Source organism: Myiozetetes cayanensis, unplaced genomic scaffold (assembly GCF_022539395.1).
Source record: "Myiozetetes cayanensis isolate MyiCay16 unplaced genomic scaffold, myiCay2020 scf5-8, whole genome shotgun sequence".
NCBI lineage: Eukaryota > Metazoa > Chordata > Aves > Passeriformes > Tyrannidae > Myiozetetes > Myiozetetes cayanensis.
This window is the reverse complement of record NW_026087742.1, coordinates 85,772,492-85,794,727: the sequence shown is the minus strand read 5'-3', so window position 1 is coordinate 85,794,727 and position 22,236 is coordinate 85,772,492. Positions and strand designations below refer to the sequence as shown.

Sequence of the window (22,236 nt, the reverse complement as noted above, 5' to 3'; positions counted from 1 at the left end):
GCCCGGCGAGCGGCGGCTGCGGAGGTGAGCGATGGGCGCCGGACGGGGAGCGGGGCTCGGGGGAAGAAGGTGCGGGACCGAGCGCCGGGCGCGGCGGGGCTCGTAGGGCTGCGGCGGGAGGCGCCTCCGTGCCGGGCGCGCCCCGCCGAGCCCCCATGTTGGGCAGGGAGGCCCTGCCCGCCGCGGCTCGGTCACGGCGCTGTCACCTGCGGCGGTGCCGGGGCGCTCGGGGCGCGCTGTCGTCGCTCGCTGCGGCTCGTCCTGGGCCGGGCCGGGCCGGGCTGCGGCGGGTGCGGGTAAACAGCGTGTGTGGACGGTGCACCGCGTACACAGCCGCCTCGGGGAGAGATGCAGGAGTGAGACATCCAGTGCAAGGATGATATTTAACCTCCCTTAATTTATTCCAGACCGGCTTCCGTGGTTCCTTTCCCATGTGGAGAAGCCTTAAAAGGAAGCAGCGTGTTTAGTTTGGTGCATATTTCAGATTTTTGCCCGTTTATTAAGCTGGAATATGGTTGTGAAATACGGTAGAAGTGCCTTTGCAGTACTGATGCACCATCATCTGTCTCATGTGGCTTTGATGGAGCAGCATTAAGAATGAACTCGAAGCTTTATTCTGGTGGTATACATTCCCCCCGTACCACAACTAAAGTCAGTATGTGCTGGTCAAAGCCTAGCATGGACTGCGAAGTTGGTAGAGGGAGGGGCTTTTGCTGGACAGTCCTGCACGGTGATAGAAGCTCTCCATCGGTAGGCCAGTATCATTCTTTCCTGCAGAAGCCTCTGATGTTGAACTTGTCTAAGCTGGCTGGGAAGGTTTCGCCAGGTTACTTTTTAAGGACAGAAGCAGAGAGGCATCTGTGTTTCTGCCCTCAAACTCTAAAGCAAGAACCCCATTGTGCTGGAAACAATATAATTGTTTCCCCCTGAAGAAACGCCATTTGCTAATGCTTTTTTCAAAGGCTCTTTATTAAAAAGCTTCCTAAGTTTCATTTTCCTGCTTCTGAAGAGTAATTCAGTAGGCTACCATGCTTCTAGGAACTCAGAGAATGCAGTATCTTGCCAATTGTTTTACAAGTCTCTCTGACTCTCAATGCAAATGTTAGGTGGGAACAAATGGTGGGGAGAGCATACGTATTTTTGGCAAAAAATTCTGGGACTTGCTAGCTTTAAGGTGGATGTGACCTCTTTCACTCATGGCTCCCTGCTGTAATATCAAGTTGTTAGAAAATCATTATTTCAGGGCTGTTTTCAATTATCTCTATCCAGGCTGTATGCATTTTTCTAGATACATGACAACTTTGACTATGATTTAATTTATTGTTAATGAGCTAATTTTAGCTTAATCTGTAGTGGATGGTAGCTCGCAAGGACGCATGGAGAAACAAAGAATTCTGCCAAAGTGTGGCAGAAGAGCCATGTGATCTTCAGAGAGTGTGTGGCTCCATTACTGAAGACAGCGATCACACCTCTGCAGAAACTTATTTACATCTGTCTTACTTGCTGTGTGCTGAGACAGGAGGCTGTACCCCTTCTCAGGCAGTAGAGTTTTCAGTCTTGAGATCTCATATATATTGAAGGTTGATTATCCCCAGCCATCTCTTAGACCTGTTGTTGCACAGATGCTGTATGAAATGGAAGTTCTCCCTGAGAAGTGTAATGACTGCTAGGAGAAACCGCTGCTCTGTTTCCCATGTGTTCTGGTTCCTCAGTCTTTGTATTATTGTGCTAGAATTAAGAAGGAAAATGAGAAGGCCAAGGATCCCCTTTTGATTCTTGTTTACTTCTTAAGATTAAATTCAGGCTTCTGGCATGTGCTCTGCCACAACAAATTTTAATTGCTTAATTGCTGGTGCATAAAATGCACCATTGGAATATAAAAGTATCTCTTGGGCACCCACTGTAGATGACTTCGTTGGAAAAACTTCCCCATTTTTCACCTGGACGTGGAGAGCAATTGTCTTGCTTGGAGATGAAATTTGAAACCTCTACCTGTTGCCCAAAGAGATCAAATAACACAGGCAGCATAGCCCAGAGCGTTGTCTTACAGGCTCTTTGCTTCTGCTTGTCACTTCCCTTCCTGTTTCTTTTCTGACAAACTGAATTTCCTCTCCATTGTTGGATTATCTACCTAAATCTCAAACAGACATCCTTCACAGAAATGTTGGAAAATGTTGTTGACCTTGGAAGAAGAAAGCCTTAGGGTGTATCTACTCCATCCACATCTGCTGGACAGATAGGCATAGCCTCAAATGTCTTTAAATCACTATTGTTACTGATTTGCCTAATATGATAAGCTCTTTACTACTGATGAAGTTAATTCTTCTGGCTTTCGATAGAAGGAGGAATTTCCCTTTCCTGCTTCACAGCCACTTCCTGCTGCCCTTCTTCCTTTTCTTTCTACATTCTATTCTCTGTAGTTCTTTGCTTACTGTAAGGGAAGCATTGCCACAGACTATCAGCATGAGGCAAAACCAAGGAACAACTGAGGCAGAGCAGGTTGAGAATAAAGAGCTGACCAAGTGAAGTAAGGAAAATGACAGGGACATTTGTTAATTAAGGATGCGACTGAGAGGAGGGCGTGTGTGTGCATGGAGGAGTGGTGGGGTCACAGCCAGCCTTTGTGGTTTGTGTGGTGTGTGGTAAGGGAGGTGTACAGGAGATAATGGAAGGCAACCCTCCCCAGGCTTCCCTGGCAGTTGGTGCTGTATTTTCCCGGTTTTGGAAACTGGAGTAAATGATGTTGCATCAGCTGACACAGGTAGACATTGTGCTTCTGCTCCTGTCAGCCCATTGATCCAGCCACTGTTCAGTCTCGCAGAGGAAAAGCAGGTGCCAGTACTGCAGATATACATTAACACTTCTCGAAAACAGCATTTGAAAGCTGCAATAAAGTGTATTTACTCAGCAAGAAGGCTGTTTCTGGACCATTATACTTCCACTGAATGTGAAATTCTTGAATTTACAATGTTATTATCAAATATACAATAAACAATAAATTTGGAAATTCAAGTACTGAGGTATGTCCTAACTTAGCTAAAACCATCTTGATGAAATATAAGAGTAATGTAGTTTTCCCCCTAATCTCCAGGCAAATTGAGATCTTGATCTTAGGTGGACGAGACTTTCTGTGCAGTTTGTAGGACACGAACAATGATTTCTCTGCAACAGAGGTTTGTGAATGTGTGTCTGTATTCACTAAAAGTACTTATTACATACAGCAGTGAGATATCACCAAAACCTTGTATGAAACCAGCAGGATATTTTGAAAAAGACATTAATGTTCCTGAGCTGCTGTGTGTAGACCAGGCCCACTCATGAAAGTGTAAACCCTTTGATATTCTTGTATATCTCACAAATGCCCGCATCTTGTTTGTGCATCTGCTGGTATGGCATGCTGACAGAGAAGCCTGTTGTGTGAGATGTGGTGCTCTCTAAATACAGCTGTGTCCTTCCAGTTTGTTGCATACAGAATGGATTTTGTGAGGGAGACAACTGAGCAAGGTGAAAGGGAGTAGCATGGGAGAAAAGGAGTGTTAATATAGAGGGAGGGAAGTGAAGGGAAAAGATAAGACAGTATGGGAAAGAGGAGAGATAGTGATAGAAAAATGCATCTAGCATCCTTCTCATCAATGTTTCATAACATTTGCCAGTGGAGCACTTCAGAGTTGTAGTTTCTGAAAAAAACCTGGAGGCATTCCAAATCTGTAGCTCCAGCTGGGGTGTGCTTAGGGAGGATGCAAAAGCAGGGGCTAGACTTTGGAGCTGGGCTTCCCTGCCCAGATGTGTTTTGAACCTGAGCCTATGGGAAGCAGGTGGGGCTGTGCCACTCTGGATGAGAACTGCAGACAGAGATGTGCTGCTAACTCCCGTTGCTAGATGCTTAAAGAAGTTGAGGTCATTTGCTCTCACAAGCACGGTTATTTCAGTCTTGCTTATGAAAATAATATGTTTTACTCTCCATCTAAACTTTTAGAGGAATAATCATTCTACCATATGGCTAATTAAAGGAAGGATATATGTACTGATGTTGCAAATCTTTGGAAACAGCACACCTCGATTCCTTGGGGCTGTTTATAGCTCAGGTACCCTTACTGCAGTGTCGCAAACTGTACAGAATTCTGCAACCAAAATCAGTGCCGGCAAATGCCTCTGCACATGCTCAGTTCCCTCCTTTTATACAAGGCTAAGCTGTTTAGATTAATTCTGTGCTTGCAAAACTGCTTTACCCTGTTGTATCACTGAGTTTTCTGTAACTTCCTTCCAGCAAAATGAAATGTGATTAGAAAGAATTTGATACCTGGAATTTCTCTGTACCATGAGTAGAACAAATCTCTAAGGTGGAAATTACGGCCAGCAGTGGAGGCACGGAAGACAGGAGATTTACTGAGAATTTGTTCTTTCACTGACTCTCTGTTATTAAATCTCTTGTGCTGGGGAAGATGCAGCACAGGGTTTACTGCTAAGGGTAAGCGCTGGACCTTTCTATAATTCTGATTTGTGTCTGCTTCAGGTCTTAACCCTTGACAGTCTAAAGCTTGGATTCAGACTTTAGAAGAATTTTTCAAGAATTGTCTAGTCTTTAAGAGTTATAATAAAACTTCAGAAGTAAATAGCTTTTTATAAGGCATCTTAAAAATACTTACCTACCTGGAGTCTTCCCTGGCATTTTCGCAGCTCTTTTTCTACGTTTTCCCTGTGATGACCAGTGTTGAGGGTATATTTTTTTATAGTTTTCTAAGCCTCTAATTTTTCATAATGCTCTTTCAAAAAGCAACTTGTGAGGTTTTTTTCAGTGTTGCTCAGAATAAAGTGAGTATTGATAGACCCTCTAAAGATTTTTATTTTTTATTTTTAATTTTTCCCCTTACCCACCTGCATTTTGTCTTGCCACCAGTAATTCTTTTGATACTGTAGCTACTTTTTATATTCACTAGGCTGGAAATTACTACCTCCCACAACACGGCAGGTGGAACGAAATGTGTCCCTACGCTTCAACAACTTTAGTGCAAAGTTCAGCAGCTTAATTTAAACTGTTGGCTTGACATTTCTGAAGAGCGTTCACTTGATCTGGTCCATTGACTTTGCTTGAGAGGCTGTAAACTTGATCAGCAGACTGGTGATATCTTCAGTCACCAGAGCTACTAGCCAAGCTCTTTGGGCCCCTTTTCTGTTATATTTTTACCATAAAGCAATAAATATGAGTGCATTGTTAATTCTGATAACAGTTCTGAAAATATCAAAATGTATTGGAACATTACAGCATTTGTTTTAAAATAAAGGTGCTCTGGTATTGCCTTGTGGAAGATGCTACATATAAAAAGTAAAATCTGGGATACATCTTCCTGTCCAGGTCTAGAATTCTGTGGAGCATTCTTGGGTACTTTGTGAGTATGGACATTATCTGCACAAGAGAATTATATCACAGGTGTCTTATCCCTTCCAGACTTTATGGGTCAGTTAAGTTCCAAATTGTACGGTATCACACGGACAGATACAGCAACAGTGAGTATGAGACCAGTAGATAATAATATCAGTAGAAAAGTCATGTATATATATCCGTGTTTAAAAGTTGGGGTCACAACTGGAAGCTGAAAGGTTCTGTCCTGTGACACTTAACTAACTCCCTGTGGGCTCATGAACTTGCTCTGCTGTCCAGTCCCATACTTCTACAAACATGGATGAACATGGCCTTTGAGCTTTTCTAGTGATCGTAACTTCTGCTTCCAAAGTGGCTCGTTCATCATCGTTTCTGGGAATGTGGGAAGTGTTTGGCACTGTTGGTTCCATGCTGAGTGGAAAGCAGTGCTGCTCCATACGAACGAGACAGTTACAGGCATGAGTACAGCATTTTAAGCAACAAATGACCCCCATTGCGGTCAAAATAGCTGTTTTAAAAGAGCTATCCATGTAACCACAGTTTGGCCTCGTGGATTCCAATTATGCTAAATCTTTAGTTGGATGATGTACTTTGTTGCACAGGAGGGGCCTAATCTGGGGATGAACTGGTCAGTAAAGAACATCAGTGAGTGTAACAGCTTTATTTGTTGCAGAAATTGGAAGTTGTAGAGCGATCAAAACAAGGGATTAAAGGAAGAAGAGGACACAGTGTTTTTTCAATTGAGAACGGCATCCTTGCACAGGCCTGGGACACTACCCTACCACTCCCTAGAGTTTCTGTGTGGTGCAAGGCAAGTCTTTGAAAATTTTCCTTTTGATGTTGATCAGTACAATATTTCTCAGTTTTTGGGTGCCTGATTTAAGATCTGGTTTCAGTTTTACAGAACTGGTGAGTCCTCCCAGCTATTTCTGCATATATTATGTAAAAGACTGTATACTTCCAAGTTGAATCATGGATGTCTTGAGTCGGACACCCAAGCTAGTTAGTACTTTATTCTTTCTGCATAAGCCAGCTGTTTCTCCCTTGAAGTCCGTGTCCAGTATCTGTCCCATTCCCAAAGCTGATTCCCAGCCTCCTTGCACCAGTTTAGGCTGCTCCCCTTGGTTTTCCTCTTTCTGCTACTTGTCCCATCTCTTTGGTCTGCCCTCACATGGCAGTTCCTAGCTCTTTGCTGCAATGATTCATCCTAGCCGAGTTATTTCTGACCTTATCTCTACCCCCAGACTTCAGTCCTAGTCTTCTGACAACTTTACCACTATTGGTCTTCGAGTGTATTACTTCTCCTGTTCCTTTGGTTTGGACGTTTTCCCCCATCTTTTTAAGTTCAGTATTTCTTTCTTGTTCCTGAAGGCTTGTTGTAGAGGTACAGGCTCTGTTGGCCCAGTTCAATGTTCAGTCAAACTGATGAGTGATTATCAAAGGGAACTAAGTGTCTTCTGAACACCTTGGGGTGCCCGTAGGGCAGTGCATGTGCAGTTAGTTGTGGCAATCAAGAGTACTCATTCTTTTGCAATCTTTGGAGATTTTAGTTGTTAGTCAGCCTCTACTGTTGTAGATCTGTGTTACTGTGACTTTTTAAAGGATTATAATAGAAAGGAAGGACTGACAGTTGGGTGGTTTTTTTAATTTATGCAAAACGTTTCTTCTTTAGACCTTAGTCTTGGTAGTAGCTGAACTGTTGTAGCTGATGATTATTCTTTAAAAATCAGTCTGAGGCAAACACTCAGCATGAAAAATTGCTGGGCACACAGTTTGGGAAAATGTAAACAAATGGAAACACTAGTCTTTTAAGATGTGGTGTTGAGCAGGCATAGTTACAGGGAGAGATGCTACTGGTCCCACCTTCTGATTGCTCCTCTCTTGCTGAAGGATTAGAAAGTGCTTCACAAACAGTTCATTCCCTTCATATGAGCCTGTGTATCTCATCTGTTGTTTAGTGACATGGCAGTGTAATGTTTGACATGCAGTAGCATATAAAAGGTTTAAATGCTGTGGGACTAGTGGTAGCATTTAAAAGGCTTGTCCATTAGAAGATAGGGGAAACCTTGTGTAGCAAGGAACTGCTTTCAGTGTAAACAGAGACTCTCCCTTTCTTCCCCTTTTGATAAAAACAGTGGAAATGTTGAAGTGTGTCTTTGCCTTGACGTGTAGCAAAACTCTTTTCCCAGGCAATGTACCTTTTCTCAGACAACTGTGAGAAGCATTTGTCGAGCAATAACCCAAAATGTATGGGTGCTGCCATCTAAGTTGTCAGCGTTCCTTAGGGTTTTTTTAATTCAAGTAATAGACAGGCTTCATCTTACAAAGTTTATAAGGCTCGAGAAAACTGCATATGCTTTGATTGAATCTTTTCTACAATGTGTTTCTTTTGGCAAGATTACCCAAGAATAAGTGTTCTTTTTTCCTGTTAGTTTGACCCAGTCTATATTTTAGTGAAATTACCCTCTCCAAGGAGTATCAGTAAGAACTATATTTCTGGTACAAATATAGTGGCTATGGTAGCAGTGCTGGAGACACAGCCATCCAACATGAGCTGTGGGTTTACTGCTTCACTTGATCTACACATGGCTATGGAACGAACCTTGTTAATTCTGCATCTCATGTAGCCTTCTATCTTTTTTTGTGATTTCTCACATCATGGTTTCTGAAATGTTCTGTACTTAATATATTAATTGCAGGTTACAGTTCTGTGTTCCCAGGAGGCTTTCAAGCTGGAAGCAAGCAGTCTTTTGTGACCAGAAGGTTGCATACTGTATAAGAAGACAGGTGGCCCTCAAGGCAACTGGCCTCTGGAGCTGGTAGACAGAGAGAGGAAACCAAATAGCCCCCCTGTATTCCAGGAGGAAATAGTTAGTGACTTACTGAGCCACCTGGATCCTCACAAGTCTATGGGACCAGATGGGATCCATCCTAGGGTAATGAGGGAGCTGGCAGAAGAGCTTGCTAAGCCGCTCTCCATTATCTTCCAACAGTCCTGGCTCACTGGGGAGGTCCCACATGATTGGAAGTTGGCAAATATCACCCCAATCCATAAAAAAGGCTGCAAGGCTGACCCTGGTAACTACAGGCCTGTCAGCCTGACCTCGGTGCCTGGCAGAGTTATGGAACAGATCATCCTGTGTGCAATCACACAGCACCTACAAGATGGACAAGGAATCAGACCCAGCCAGCACGGGTTTAGGAGAGGCAGATCCTGCTTGACCAACCTGATCTCCTTTTACGATCAGGTGACTCACCTGGTGGACGAGGGGAAGGCTGTGGATGTGGTCTATCTGGACTTCAGCAAAGCCTTTGACACTGTCTCCCATAATATACTCCTGGAAAAGCTGGCAGCCCATGGCTTGGACAGGGGCACTCTGTGCTGGGTTAGGAACTGGCTGGAGGGCCGGGCCCAAAGAGTGCTGGTGAACGGGGCTGCCTCCAGCTGGCGGCCGGTCACCAGTGGTGTCCCCAGGGATCAGTGCTGGGCCCAGTCCTGTTTAACATCTTTATCGATGACCTAGATGAGGGGATTGAGTCCATCATCAGCAAATTTGCTGATGACACCAAGTTGGGAGGGAGTGTCAACCTACCAGAAGGCAGGAGGGCTCTGCAGAGGGACCTGGATAGACTGGAGAGATGGGCTGACTCCAATGGGATGAAGTTCAACAAGGCCAAGTGCCGGGTCCTGCACTTTGGCCACAACAACCCCTGCAGCGCTACAGGCTGGGGCACAGAGTGGCTGGAGAGCAGCCAGGTGGAAAGGGACCTGGGGGTGCTGGATTGACAGGAAGCTGAACATGAGCCAGCAGTGTGCCCAGGTGGCCAAGAAAGCCAATGGCATCCTGGCCTGCATCAAGAACAGTGTGGCCAGCAGGAGCAGGGAAGTGATCCTTCCCTGTACTCTGCGCTGGTGAGGCCGCACCTTGAGTATTGTGTTCAGCTCTGGGCCCCTCAGTTCGGGAAGGATATTGAGGTGCTGGAGCGGGTCCAGAGAAGAGCAACCAGGCTGGTGAAGGGACTCGAGCACAAGTCCTATGAGGAGAGGCTGAGGGAGCTGGGATTGTTTAGTCTAGAGAAGAGAAGGCTTAGAGGTGACCTCATCACTCTCTTCAACTACCTGAAGGGAAGTTATAGCCAGGTGGGGGTTGGTCTCTTCTCCCAGGCAACCAACAACAGGACAAGGGGACATGGGCTCAAGCTCTGCCAGGGGAAGTTTAGGTTAGATGTTAGGAAGAAATTCTTTACAGAGAGGGTGATCAGGCATTGGAACGGCCTGCCCAGAGAGGTGGTGGATTCACCATCCCTGGAAGTTTTTAAAAAGAGATTGGACATGGCCCTTAGTGCCATGATATAGTAATTAGAGTTGGATCAGGGGTTGGACTTGATGATCTTGGAGGTCTTTTCCAACCCAATCTATTCTATGATTCTATGATTCTATGATTCTAAGAGAGCACGGCAAAATATAGTCAGTCAAGAAATCTATGTGAAAGCTGTAGTGTGTGAATTTGCAATGAGAGTTTTGGATGTGTAAACACTATTCAATTTTGAGAACATTTCAAACTAAATCTCATTAGGATATTGAATGAACATGCCTACATAACATATTTAGCAGTTCTGTTGTATAACACAGGTAGCCCATTTACAGCAGATCAGAATGTGTCCAGGTGCTCTCAGATACTGTGATCTTCAGGACAATTGTATTAAAATCTCATAAGTAAAACCAGCATACTCCTAAAAATGGACTGGTGAGATGCAAATAAAGCTATTGGAAGTAATCACAGGGCCACTGGTGGCTCTTGGTACATTTACTGTGCTGCTTTTCAGTGAGTGCATAATGCCTGTTACTTCTCAGCAGGATAATAATGCCCTGGGAGAAGAGATGCTAGTAGAGTGTATGTAGGGTTCTACTCTGCTGTGTAGAAGCAACTCAGCAATTAGATTAGCTGCTGAGCACAGGGAGACTTTGATAGCTGCTCTAAAACCACTACTTTTCAGTCCTAGTAAAAAGCAGGTATGTGGGCAAGCAATAAGTGGGGAACAAATTGTGAGGATCAGTGCTTTTCTAGTGACATTTCCCCTCTCAGGAAGAGCAGGGAAAATTTCTAGAGTTTTCTTACGTAAATGTCACATCTCACATAGACCTGCAATAGGAATAGAAATTCTTTATTTCTGTGGTTCTGTTATGTTGCCTCCTTGTTCTGTTTTCCTCCTTCCACACTATGTCTGACAGGTAGGGGCTGGAATGTCTCTATGCAGTGTTATAGTAGTTCTTCTGCAAGGGTGCTCCCGAGAGCTTTCAGTCTGAGGGTGAAATTTGTTTTGCTCTAAGTGCATGTTTTTACCCCTCCCATTTCCTACTTCTTACTCTGGAAATTTGCATTTGGGGCAGGCACCTGGTGAGCATTATGGGTGAGGTTGATAGGAAGGGAAGGAAAAATGTTCTTTGAAACTGGTTGTGAGAATCCAGTAAAAGGTTATTTTGGGAGAGGTCATAGTGGTCATGTCTCAAGTAAAATAATCATGAGGCCTAACTTTTACATGCAGCAGTTAAAAAAGGGAATCAGGGAATGTATGTGGCAGTAGTAACATCAATCTTGGGCAAACCTTTAGAATTGTGAGGGTTGTTGAAGTAATCCTAGCCATAGACTCCATATTTGTCTCCCAGCTTTGGGAGTTTTTAGGTAGCTCCCAATCTGGATGGTCCCCACTCAATAATATTGAATAAAATAGGATGTTGTGTGGTCACCTCATATCCTACTCTTCCTGAAAAGCCTTGTGTCTTAATTTTTGTTTTGTACCTGTGAATGATGCTGCCCTCTTTACAAGTTGGCTTGTCAGAGAGTCATTTACAAGCTTTATTCTGATACTGATAAGGTGAAAGGTTTTGTCTTTCCTGTGTGTAATACATGCTTCAAGAACCTGAGACTTTTGGGAAAAGGGTGAGTATTGTGAGACAGATAAAATAATCGGAAGCACCAGTGAATCCTGAGGGAATAATTGTTGGAGATTCTACAAAATCTCTGTGTTTCTAGGTTTCTCTGAGACCGTTCACTGTGGTTATGAGGGTGGGCAAAATCCACTTTTATATGGGCTTCTAAATACATCTGGATTTGTTGAATTGTATATTGTTCATTGTTGTAGGGATTCATGCTGCAAAATTATGCACAGGATGCCAGTTTGATGCTGACATTAGGATCTGTATGTATTGCATCTACCTGGAACTCTTAGCAAGTGAAGAGTTAGTGAAATGCAAACAAGTTCATTTTATGGTATTTCTGCTGCAGACGAATGTCAGGAGCTATAGTTTCTGAAATAGAGGTTCTGAGATGGGTGTTTCATGGGAAGCATTTATTTTCAGTCTGTTCCCATATTGTGACCCTTTCTGGCGAGGTGAGTGCCCTCCCAGAAGCATTCTGAGGCTCTGAAGCACAGTCTACCCTGGTAATTTCCATCTGAGACCTGCTGCTGAGATTTATAAGATAGAGCCTGTGAACAGTTGGTCTAATTTAAATTGTGAGATCTAAGGATTGGAGGAGGCAAGAAGCAGTAAAAATTCATCTATATTCTTTCCCTCTTTTTTTGGAGGTTTATTGTTTAGTATCTAGGTTGGAGAGTACACAAAGACTCGTGCCTCTAAGGGAGGGTAATGTTATTTGTCTCTGGAAGGAGGAGAGCTTCAGTTTACCTAAAATATTGCAAGAGCTCGGGTTATAAAAAAGAAAATGTGTTAGTTCCATAAATAGAAGAAAAGGAGGAAATTTTTTTTTTTTTTTTTTTTGCTGGCCCCTTTTTCCTCATTGCTGCAGTTACACTTGCAGATTAGGACTAGAGTAAAATTTAGACCATTTGAAACAGTGAAGCCATAAAGGTGGCAAGAGATACACCTGACCAGAAAGGGCACTTGCAGAGCACAAGTTGAGAGGCATGGGCTGCCTGTGAAAGTTTGACAGGGTTACAAAAAGCCATAAGAATGAGTTCTAGACAAAAAACCTTTAAAAGAGCTTGATAATAATTTATGGATAAGGTAGGGAAAATATAACTTATTAGTCATTTTTATGTTGTAGTTGGTGGGAAGGATATAATGGAATACACTCATGAGAGCATAACTTAGAGAACTGTAAGAAGCAAGACTTGAAAAAAAGCAAAAAAAGCACCAAAACAACCCTCCAAAAAAGAAAAAAAAAAACCAAACAAAAAACAGAAGGGGAACTATGAACTTGGAGGGAACTTTGGTACTACTGATTTAACAGAATTAGCAGTCAGAAAATGAAAGCACACAAAAGTTTAGAAGTTGGGAGATTTGCATTTCTCAGAAAGAAAATGAAAGGAGAAGCAACCCACTGTACAATGGATTTTCAAAATACTGAACTAATGCTTGAAAGGAGTGCCTTCAAGGCACTGTGTGAATTAGAAGGTCCAGTAAAGAGGCTGTGTAGCATTTTGAAGTGGCAAGAATTTGCTCTACTTTCAAAATCAGCCTCCTGAAGCATAAAAAAAGAAAGAAAACCTAGAAGTGAAGCATGAGGTTCCCATGTTGACTACTATAGAAACCTAAATCAAAGAAAACCATTAACTGTAGCTGGTGCAAATAGAAATAATATTTCACTTTGCATCTTTATCCTAAAATACTCTCAAGTGCTTTGATTGTAGTGACAGTGGTTACCAATATAAAAACTTCTGTAATGGTTACCCTGTGGGTAGAAAGAAATATGCAAATGTAATTAATTTCCACAAAGGAAGAAAGATGACTTAAAAATAAAACCATGGTTGTTCAATTGACTTATGTCTTGAACAACACCATTGTCACTGTAGAAATGGCTTGTTACCATATTGTTGGTAAATCTGCATTTATGATATCGTCTTTCCTGTTTCCATCAGCTGCAAGATATGTATCAGTTTCTTCTCACTTGATCCAAATGAACAGCATTTTACATCTGACAGAATGCTCGATTAGGGTATTTTTCAAGGTGAGACTCTTGTGGCTGTTGTGTGTTGAAGCTGGAACTTTGAGGCATTACTAAAATGTTGGCTTTTCCTTTGTCAGGTAGTTCTGAGTGCCATGGTGTACGGGATATAAAGGGGTTTTTTTGCTTCCTACTGAACCAAAATTAAGTAACATCTCACGAGTCAGAAACAACTCTATCCTCCTCCAAGCTAAGTACCATGAGAGGTGGTTCTAGTCAGAGGAGCAAACTCTGTCTCTGGGGAGCTGCTTCCTGACCTTCCCAAAGTGTAAACCTTCCCCAGCTGTCAAATGGAAGTCATCCTCCCTCCCCATCCCATCACTTGCCTCTCTGTTTGCTTTTGAACAGCTCTTGCACCCTTTTATGAGTCGACTGGGTGTGTGTAGGGGAAGGTTCAGTTAATAGTGTTCAAATGCATTGTGCTGGTGGGGAACTGCAGAGAAAAGATTTTTTTTTTTTCCTGTTTGCTTTATTTAGTGGAGATACTTTGTAATTGAGTCTTGTGTTTGTCTCAGGTTACTGTTTACAGACAGGAGTGAGATGATATAATGGTGTAGGATATATTTGTGTTTTCCTGTTGTGGTTCATGTGGTTGGAAATAATCTGGGTGTAGACCTGGTTTTCTCCTAAATGACATGTTGCACAGGGCTGACAGCAGGCGCTGCACGTAAGGTCACAGGAAGGTAGCTGAAGGTTGAAAAGGAAGATAAAGCTACATGTTGCCTATTTATGATTGGATGGTTTTGTTGCTGGTTTTTTACATAATTTTGGGCATTCATTTAGTGACGGTTTCTGGGAAAAAGGCGACTGCCCTTGTATGTGTACATAGCATGTGCTTATATTTACCAAAATACCAGCAGGGTTGATAACCCTTCTCTTTTTCGGGCAACCCAGCTAAAGCCATCTTTCATGTTGCCTTTCAGGAACATGTCCTGCTCTTTTCTCTCTGATTTTTACACAAAGAAACTCTGCCATATGCTGTTCAGACCTGATATTCTGGCTCAGTGTGCTTCAAATGCTCAAAAAAACCTTTTCCCAGAGGTCTCCTCTTCTTTCACATTCACATTTGAAAGTGATATTTTGGTACTGATGAGTGTGTATGACACTGCATTTATGAGATACTGAATTCTGCTGCAGCACTCAGCATTTGGTGCCAGCAGGGGTGGAAATGAAGGCAGAGTTTAGGCTCAAGAGAGATGTTCCTGGCAGTAATGACCAGTGTGGAAATCCTTGAAATGACAGACACAATGAGTAAAGTTGTAAGACGAGTATGAGGGGAGCAGTCTCCTTTCTGGAGAACAGGAGAGGCATGAAACTGGAGCAGGAGGTCTGCGGTGTCCCCATAAAGATGATTTTTACTGGAAAATGTGGTGGTGGGTGATGAGAGGGACATGCAACACATTGGAAGGCTTGGAAATGTGACAGTGTCATTTGTTTACACTGTCAGGCTGACTGGCCTATTTTTCCTCTGGAGAGGATTTGCTTGCAGTTGTGTGAAAATCTCCAAACGAAGGCATAGCCCCACATAGCAGCAGTAGTCCCTACCTGTCAGAGCTGGAGTTTCTGTCTTCCATCTGCTTGAATCTGAAGTCTCCTGCTGACAGCAGTTTGACCTCCAGGCTTTACAGGGTATTTCCATATTCAGAGCACTAGATGTTGGCTTTCAGATGGAAGTGGAGACAAGTTCTCTTGCAGAGAGTCACAGAAAATCTGCTGCCGTCTGCACCTTCGCTTTGCTGATACCACAGCTTTTAATATCATGCTCTTAATTAACTTTGTACCCTGCTTCCATTTCTTAGTTCCAGAAGAATGCTTGAAGCAATGTGGGTTTGCTCCTGTCATTGGAGCGCTGATTTCAGAGAAAGTTGAAAGGAAAGAGGAGGGGTGGGGAAGAAACATTGTTGCAAATTGATAACACATTTAAGGAGTTATTGTTTTAAGGTGTGCTGTATCAAAATCGGTTGTCTGTATTTTTATAGAAATCTTGGGTTTAATTTGTTGTTAATGCAAAAATGCTTTGGTTTTATAAAATGTTTGTGCAGCACTTGAGATGGCATTGTACAGAGTGTCTATTTTTAATGCTGGAGTTTTTTCCTCTGTAGAACAGGGTATTTGCTTAATCATACTCTCTTGGATCTTATCTTCTTTTCCCACCCATCTTATTCAACCGCAGTTCAAACGGCTGACTGATGTTCTTTGGATGCATCAGCATGAAATTCTGCAGATGACCACCTGTCTTAATACATGTGAAGCTGTGGTCACACTTTTCTAAACAGTGCCAGAGATGCTGAATTATGTTTGCGGCATTGCCAAATCTCTTTAATCAGTCTTCACTGAAAAAAAAGATGGCGTAAATCCCAAATTACTGATGTGCTTCAGTGAGTCATTAGCAGTGGTTATCTCGATCTGATTGTAAAAGATAGTTTTTACAAACACAAATAGGCCAGGACAGGGCAAAAGGGGAACTCCTATGGTGTAGCTTAGGTAGAGTCATTTTTAGGTTCTTGGACATCTAGGAGAAGAAACTTCTCATGTAATTTGCTCAACATAGTGCTTAGTAGCTGGGATCCGGAATGCTGTGCTCTCTGATGAAAGCAATTCCTGACTTGGTTTGGGTGCTGTTTTTCCTGTTGTTGCATCAACTGTTCGAGTTGTGGGACTGCAGCCAAGAGTAGAAATGTGACTTATCCCAACATCCTGGTGAGGTGGTAATTGCACAACTCTACGGTCCCACTGGCACCAGCTGAATGAGACAACCTGCATGGCAGTGTGCCATGGATTGCGTGTGCACATACATTTTAGGTGTAGAGGTCAGTACAGTGCACCTTCATTTTCCCTGTCCCTCCTTTGCTGAGAATAGGAGGCTATTTGTGCCTTGAGGCAGTGCAGGATATTGCCTACTCTGACTGGAGAGCCCCTCTTTGCCCGTCACAGCATGAGCAGGTAACCAGGACAGTGTTGGGCCATAGTCACAGGGCACAGCAGAACTTTTTGACACTAAAGCAAAATAGAAATGCTCATTTGCAAGAACTTTCAGACCTGCAGTGTTATCTCCATAACAGGTATCTGGGGGATGTTGTTTCTAGGCTGGCTATTAATTGTGTAAGAAAACTGACCATTGCAAAAAGCTTTTGTGCCAGCTCTGATTCCAGCCATGTCTCCCCTCGTGAGCCCCATGGTGTTTGTGAATGTCCTCTTTTCTTTTTTTTTTTTTTTGATCGAGGGTTTGAACTGCTAAGAAATTTTGTTTTGACAGCTCAGAGGAATTAAGCCTTAAAACAAATAGCATGTAAGCCTTGAGCAATAGCAGCATATTTTCCTTCACAGTGCAAGTCTTGAACTGGAAGGCCTGTTTTTAATGAAAAAGACACCTACGGAGAAAAAAGACCTCTTTGTTTAGTCACCTTGGTTTCATACAAACATTAGAAAGATCATTTTCAAAGCTCCTGTCCAGAAATATTTCATAACTGTACGGGATTAACTGAACAAAGTTATTAAACTTTTTTATTTATTCAGATTAAGGCCTTTGTTTGAAGAACATTAAGCACGTGTCTTCTACTTGGACTGAATGTTTCTGCTTTTAAAGCAGTCATTTCTGCTCACTGAACAAGAAACGGGAAAGTGAAATGTACAGTATTTAATCCGACTTGAAAACACTGACATGAAAAAAATTCTCAACATTTTTTTTTGGACATGCTCAAGTTGTAAGAGAAAGGAGAGAATAATAATATAATAATTTTGCTTCTGATGGCAATGATACATCAAGGGTTGGACTTGATGATCTCTAAAGTCTCTTCCAACCCAGTTAATTCTATGATTCTATGATTCTGTGATTCTATGATCACTTATTTTTCACGTTGCATTTTGTTTGAAAACTTTTAATAGTGATAATTTTTCTGCATGGAGATATATTTTCTAGGATATTTGTTTAATGGTTCACTTTTCTGATAACTAGCAGACTTGTTGTTAGAAACAGAAATTTACATTTTTATTCACAAGCTTCAAGATCAATACCAATGAAATGTCAATATTTCATTGAATCAAAGTTTCAGTGATACCTGTATTATACACTTTGCAAATTCTTAAGCAGTTATATACTTCAGAGTTTGGACAAAAATGTTTTCTCAACTAAAATTACACCAAAGCTTGAAATTTAGCGGGTGGTATGAGTTTTATCCATTCTGTTTTCTAACATACCTCCAATAAATGAAAGTTCAATAGCATTTTGCCTGTGTTACCTTGATAAAAATCATCTATTTAGTAGGTGCTAAAATCACTACTTGTTACATCGAAGTGTAATATCTTGGACAGTAGAAATACTTGGAGATCTCAAGATGGAAATCTTTCTGGGGCTTTCTTCACAAAGTACATGTAGGAAGCTTTATATTTTTTATTTTCACTACTTAGATTTATAATTATAAGGCAAACAAATGAACAGTAGATATGGCAGGATGCTTATTTGTATTTTGTGAAGAAAATATTTGTGTGAAGAGATTTCATTATTTAAGTTACCATTTTCACAGATATTTTTAGAAATTTCAGGAATCCTCGTTTTTCTGGTAGCATTTTTAGATTTTCTTTATAGTTAGTGAAAAATAAAATGTTAAAGAAAAATATTAAGTTTCTAGAGTCTCTATAAAAATACATTTTGTTGAGATGTATTTGACTTTGGGATGTTTCTTGATGAAGGAAAGGCAAATCATTTCAGACCAAGCACAGGGCAACAGCACCTATAAGCTAGTCAAATTCCTTTTACTTCTAAGTGACTGTAGATCAAAAAGAAGGGAAAAATTATGATATCAATCAATTAGACATGACAATAATGTTTGTTGTGTGCAGTGATGGTTTCTACATAAAATAAACACTCATACCATACTCTGACTTTGGGAAAATTTAGTATTTCTGTGTGTTTTTATTTTGATGTTCAGTAAAACTCTGGGTTTTGTTTCAGATGCTAAATTTGTTCAGATCATTCCCTCCTTTTCCCCAGACAGTTCTAAACGTAATGAAATGTATTGCACTGTATGATTTATTTTTTCTTTCTTTCTTCCAACCATCGTGCCTTTTTAAGTAAAGAAAACAAATCTCACAAAACTAATTTAGTATTTTTGGATTCCCACATCTATTTGTGGCTGCTTGCATCATGGGGGAAAAAATGCCACACGGCTCATAGGAGGGTGACATAAAAGTCTATATGTGGCTGTTGACTGGGGAGCGTTCCTTTTAGAATATCCCAAGAAACAGTACAAGCAGAAACTTCATAAGTAGTTCTTCAGGTTTTGGGGTGTTTTTGTTTATCTTCTGATACAAGTCACCACCTGTATTAGAATCTGCAGGCTTTACCTTCATTTATGCTCTGGTTTTGTCCAAGGTGATTGCTGATAGCAGGGGTGAGTGGCCATGGGTGGACGGAACCCAGTCTGGGACCCGATGCAGTGGGAGAGGAGACTTGTCAGCCTCATCAAAAAAACCTCTGTGGTCCTGGGCTGAGCCTTCAGCATCTCCCTTGGCCCTGGCTCTTAACATACACAGCACAAATGTATGATCTTGTGCTGCCAGTGGACTGTGGGTTTCTTAGATTGTTAAGCCAGGTGATTTTTTAGTCACAGATCATCATAGGTGTATTTAGAATGGAAGTTTGGTTTTACAGAGCAATATGATAAAGTGTAGGGCAGTTGCTGATTGTTACAGTGTGATCAATTGTGATGTTCCTTTAGAAAAAAGCATGTGTTCTTTCCCATGCCATGTTAATGTAGGCTTTAAGACAGAATTTTCTTAATGCATGAGAAACTAAAATTGGTGTTTTCTTATCACTCAAAGAAAATGAAGTATAAAAAAAGGAAACAACTTGTGACGGTAAATTATTATGATAATTTATTTGCTGGACAGAATTGTTGTTACCCTTGAAATTGGCTTTTAATTTCAGTGAAACAGAAAAAAATTGATAGCTATCTCTTATACAGTGTATTATTCAGGAGCTCTCCGAAAACAATGAAAAAGCCAACCAAAATATTAACTTTTTTTTTTTCTCTTTTGACCTCTTGGCTGCTTTCCTTTCTGAACTCAGATTTTAACAGATTTTCTTAAGATTAAGTTCTTGGAACCTATTTTTTTTTTTTTTTTTTTGGCTATGGAAACAGATCAGGTAAATGAGATGTCAGTAGATGGATTTCTGCTCAGAAATAGGTGTGTGTCTTCACATCTGTGGGTGAGAAACGTTTGCAAATATGCAAACCTATGTGTGCATGTAAGTTACATATACACACAAACTCCTAAATTTGGCTTTATGGCTGTACAAGGTGTGTATTCAGGTAAGTAGGGACAACAAAATAGAAACTTCTGTAGGTAACAGGAGATAGGATGAAGATATGTAATATTTTCTGAGGGTTTTTTTTCCCCTTTAAAGTTCTGTTCTATTGCAGGAGCATAAGTAGGTTGCAGTGTGTGAACAGAGTTCATGATGCTAAGTAACAGAGAATGAAGACTACACAAACCCATCCTTTCTTTGCTTATGATACCTGCCAAGTCTCCAGCTGAGCGAGTCTTTCTTCTTGGCTCTTCTTGGTGTCCTTAAAAACTGTGAAAGCCAGACACTAAATTGGTCAGAACAGACCTTTTACGTTTTGGCCATCTTCCTCTCTTTATGGTCTGACTTGTCTCTTCCTCTGACAAGGTTTGATCAAACCTTTACTTCTGTGGAAATCGCAGAGACTGGAGATAAATCGTATAATTATAGAATGAAAAAAAAGCACCTTTACATTTTTGTAGCAGGAGAAAATGTAAGTAATGCAGAAGGAAGGAGTGCCATTATTTAAAACAGCCTCATAATTTTGTCTTGTTTTGCATTTGTTGCAAGTTCATTAACTGTCTTCCTGCTATGGTTTGTAGGCCTTGTGGTTAAGACAGTTATACCTGAAAGTCTCATACTAGCACTTGCTGTAGTTTAAAGTGAAGGCAGATGTCATCTATTGTACAGGAAACAGCCAATTTCTTGCATTAGGCCTGTAGCCTTACATTTCTGTCTCTGAAACCACATAATCTATTGAAAATACACAGTGAACATCTGACCCTTGTAGTGTGCATTTAGACCTCCACAGCTGTTAATGACGAAAAGACATAGTACTTCTTCATACCCATTTTTGCCGTTTAAGTACAGTGTTTTGTCACAGGGTTTGCATTTTATCTGAACGATTTTCCTATGTAATAACTGCTCCTGAAAAGGTAGAACTTCAAAGTGAAACAGACTGAGAAGGAGGGCAGGCGACAGAGAGAGGACATGTCATTCCCAGTTGTAAAAAAATGTGTGTGTTTCTCTCTTACTATGTGTATAAATGAAAAACAGCCTTCTCGTGGAACACTGACAGTAATTTTTAACTAGGCTGTTCTTCTATCCAGGAATCTAAATCCCAAGAAATTAGAAATAGGACAAGCTAACATGAGGAAAGATAACAAGCAATATACAGAAAATGGAAATACTACCAGAACTTGTAGCCCTTTAGTTTTAGATCAAAAATGTCATTTCTTTCAAACAAATGGCATCATGTTCTGGTTCATCAGCAAAGTCTGAGAGGTTTAGCTCTTGCAGGTGAGAGTTGCAGTGACTGCATGTTGCTTCTCTGAGGAATAGAAAAGCCTGGCTTTAGCTTTGGTGTCTCCTTTCTACTTGCAGACCTTTGGAATTGAGAAATTATTAATGTAATTAAATGTAGTTTAAGCAGAGTTAAGAGGTTTTTCGGTAACTGTTGAAAATGAGCTGAAATAGGATGTGCTTGTTTGCATCACTGGTACTGTTTTTGTAAATGTTTTGTAAGTGCACTCGCCTGGGCTTCAGCCCAGTTGTCTGCACTCTGAGAGATGTGAGCCTGCTGTTGGAAGTAGGATGGGGCTCACTCAGATTGTTTTCTTTTCTGCAGGTTTTACTGAAACAACCAACATCAGTCTGGCTTGAACCAACTTGCTTGGGCCTCTACAGGTAGGCATGTTAGAAAGTCTTGTAGCAAAGAGGTAAAAAATTATGGGACCTGTAAGTAGCATGAGTTCTTTCTGCTGAAGGGTTATGGGGATAACAGGCGTGAACCAGAGGCCAGATGAGGTCTAAAACACCAACAGATTTCAATTGGGGATTACTATCTGAAGGCAACCGATTTAAGAGGAACCTGAGGTCTCTGCAAAGTTAAATACTTTTGTTTTCTTAGTGCTTCTAATTTGTATCACTAGAATAATTAAAGTGGTTTTGCTGTATTAAACATTAAACAAGGAAACAGTTGCTAAGAAGTTTAAGTGTTTAAAGTTTTTGAGTAGAGGTTCTCCAGTTTTGCTGTCACTTGTGCTTATACCTGTCAAAAACCCCCAGAAATATGGATCATAGATGTGTCAGGCTTTGCTGATGTCTCCTTATGATGTGCCTTGTGTCTCCACAGATTTTTCTGACTTTTTTTTTTTTGATTTATTGCCAAATGGATTATTTCAACCTTTCACAGAAGTGAAGCAATTCAGTTATGTGTAGTTATTGATCAGTGCTTCCCTAGCTGGTTTTTAAGAGAACAGCTTTCCTCAAGACACCTGACACACTTATGATCGATAACTTTGTGTTGGCTTTCTGCTCCTCCTGAGCTCAGGAACACAAAACTCACGCCTTAGGAAATTGCGTTCTTCCTGTTTGTCACTCAGTCCTACATGTTTCAAACAGCTTTAAGTTGAGCATTGGTATCTTTCCTGTGAATGAATTCACAAGAGTGAATTTTACTGACATTGCTGAAGTTACTTGCAGAATAAAGGAAATATCTGGCTGGAATCAGTGTTTTAAATAACTTCTATTAAAGAAATTACCTATAACCATAGGGAAAACCACTTTGTCCTTGAGCGTTTTTCAAAAACAAACTGAAAGGA

General features: G+C 41.2%; 1 protein-coding gene across 2 annotated transcripts in view; it reads left to right on the top strand.

The window, feature by feature from the left end:
- Window positions 1–22,236, top strand: part of INPP4A (inositol polyphosphate-4-phosphatase type I A) — a 122,865-nt gene continuing 100,629 nt past the window's right edge. The window contains exons 1-2 of one of the 2 annotated variants that reach the window (XM_050332229.1): window positions 1–24; window positions 21,261–21,319. The gene's annotated coding sequence lies outside the window, so the exon portion shown is untranslated. Of the gene's footprint in view, window positions 25–21,260; window positions 21,320–22,236 lie in introns of those variants that run through there. The other variant, XM_050332231.1, reaches the window with a different exon arrangement.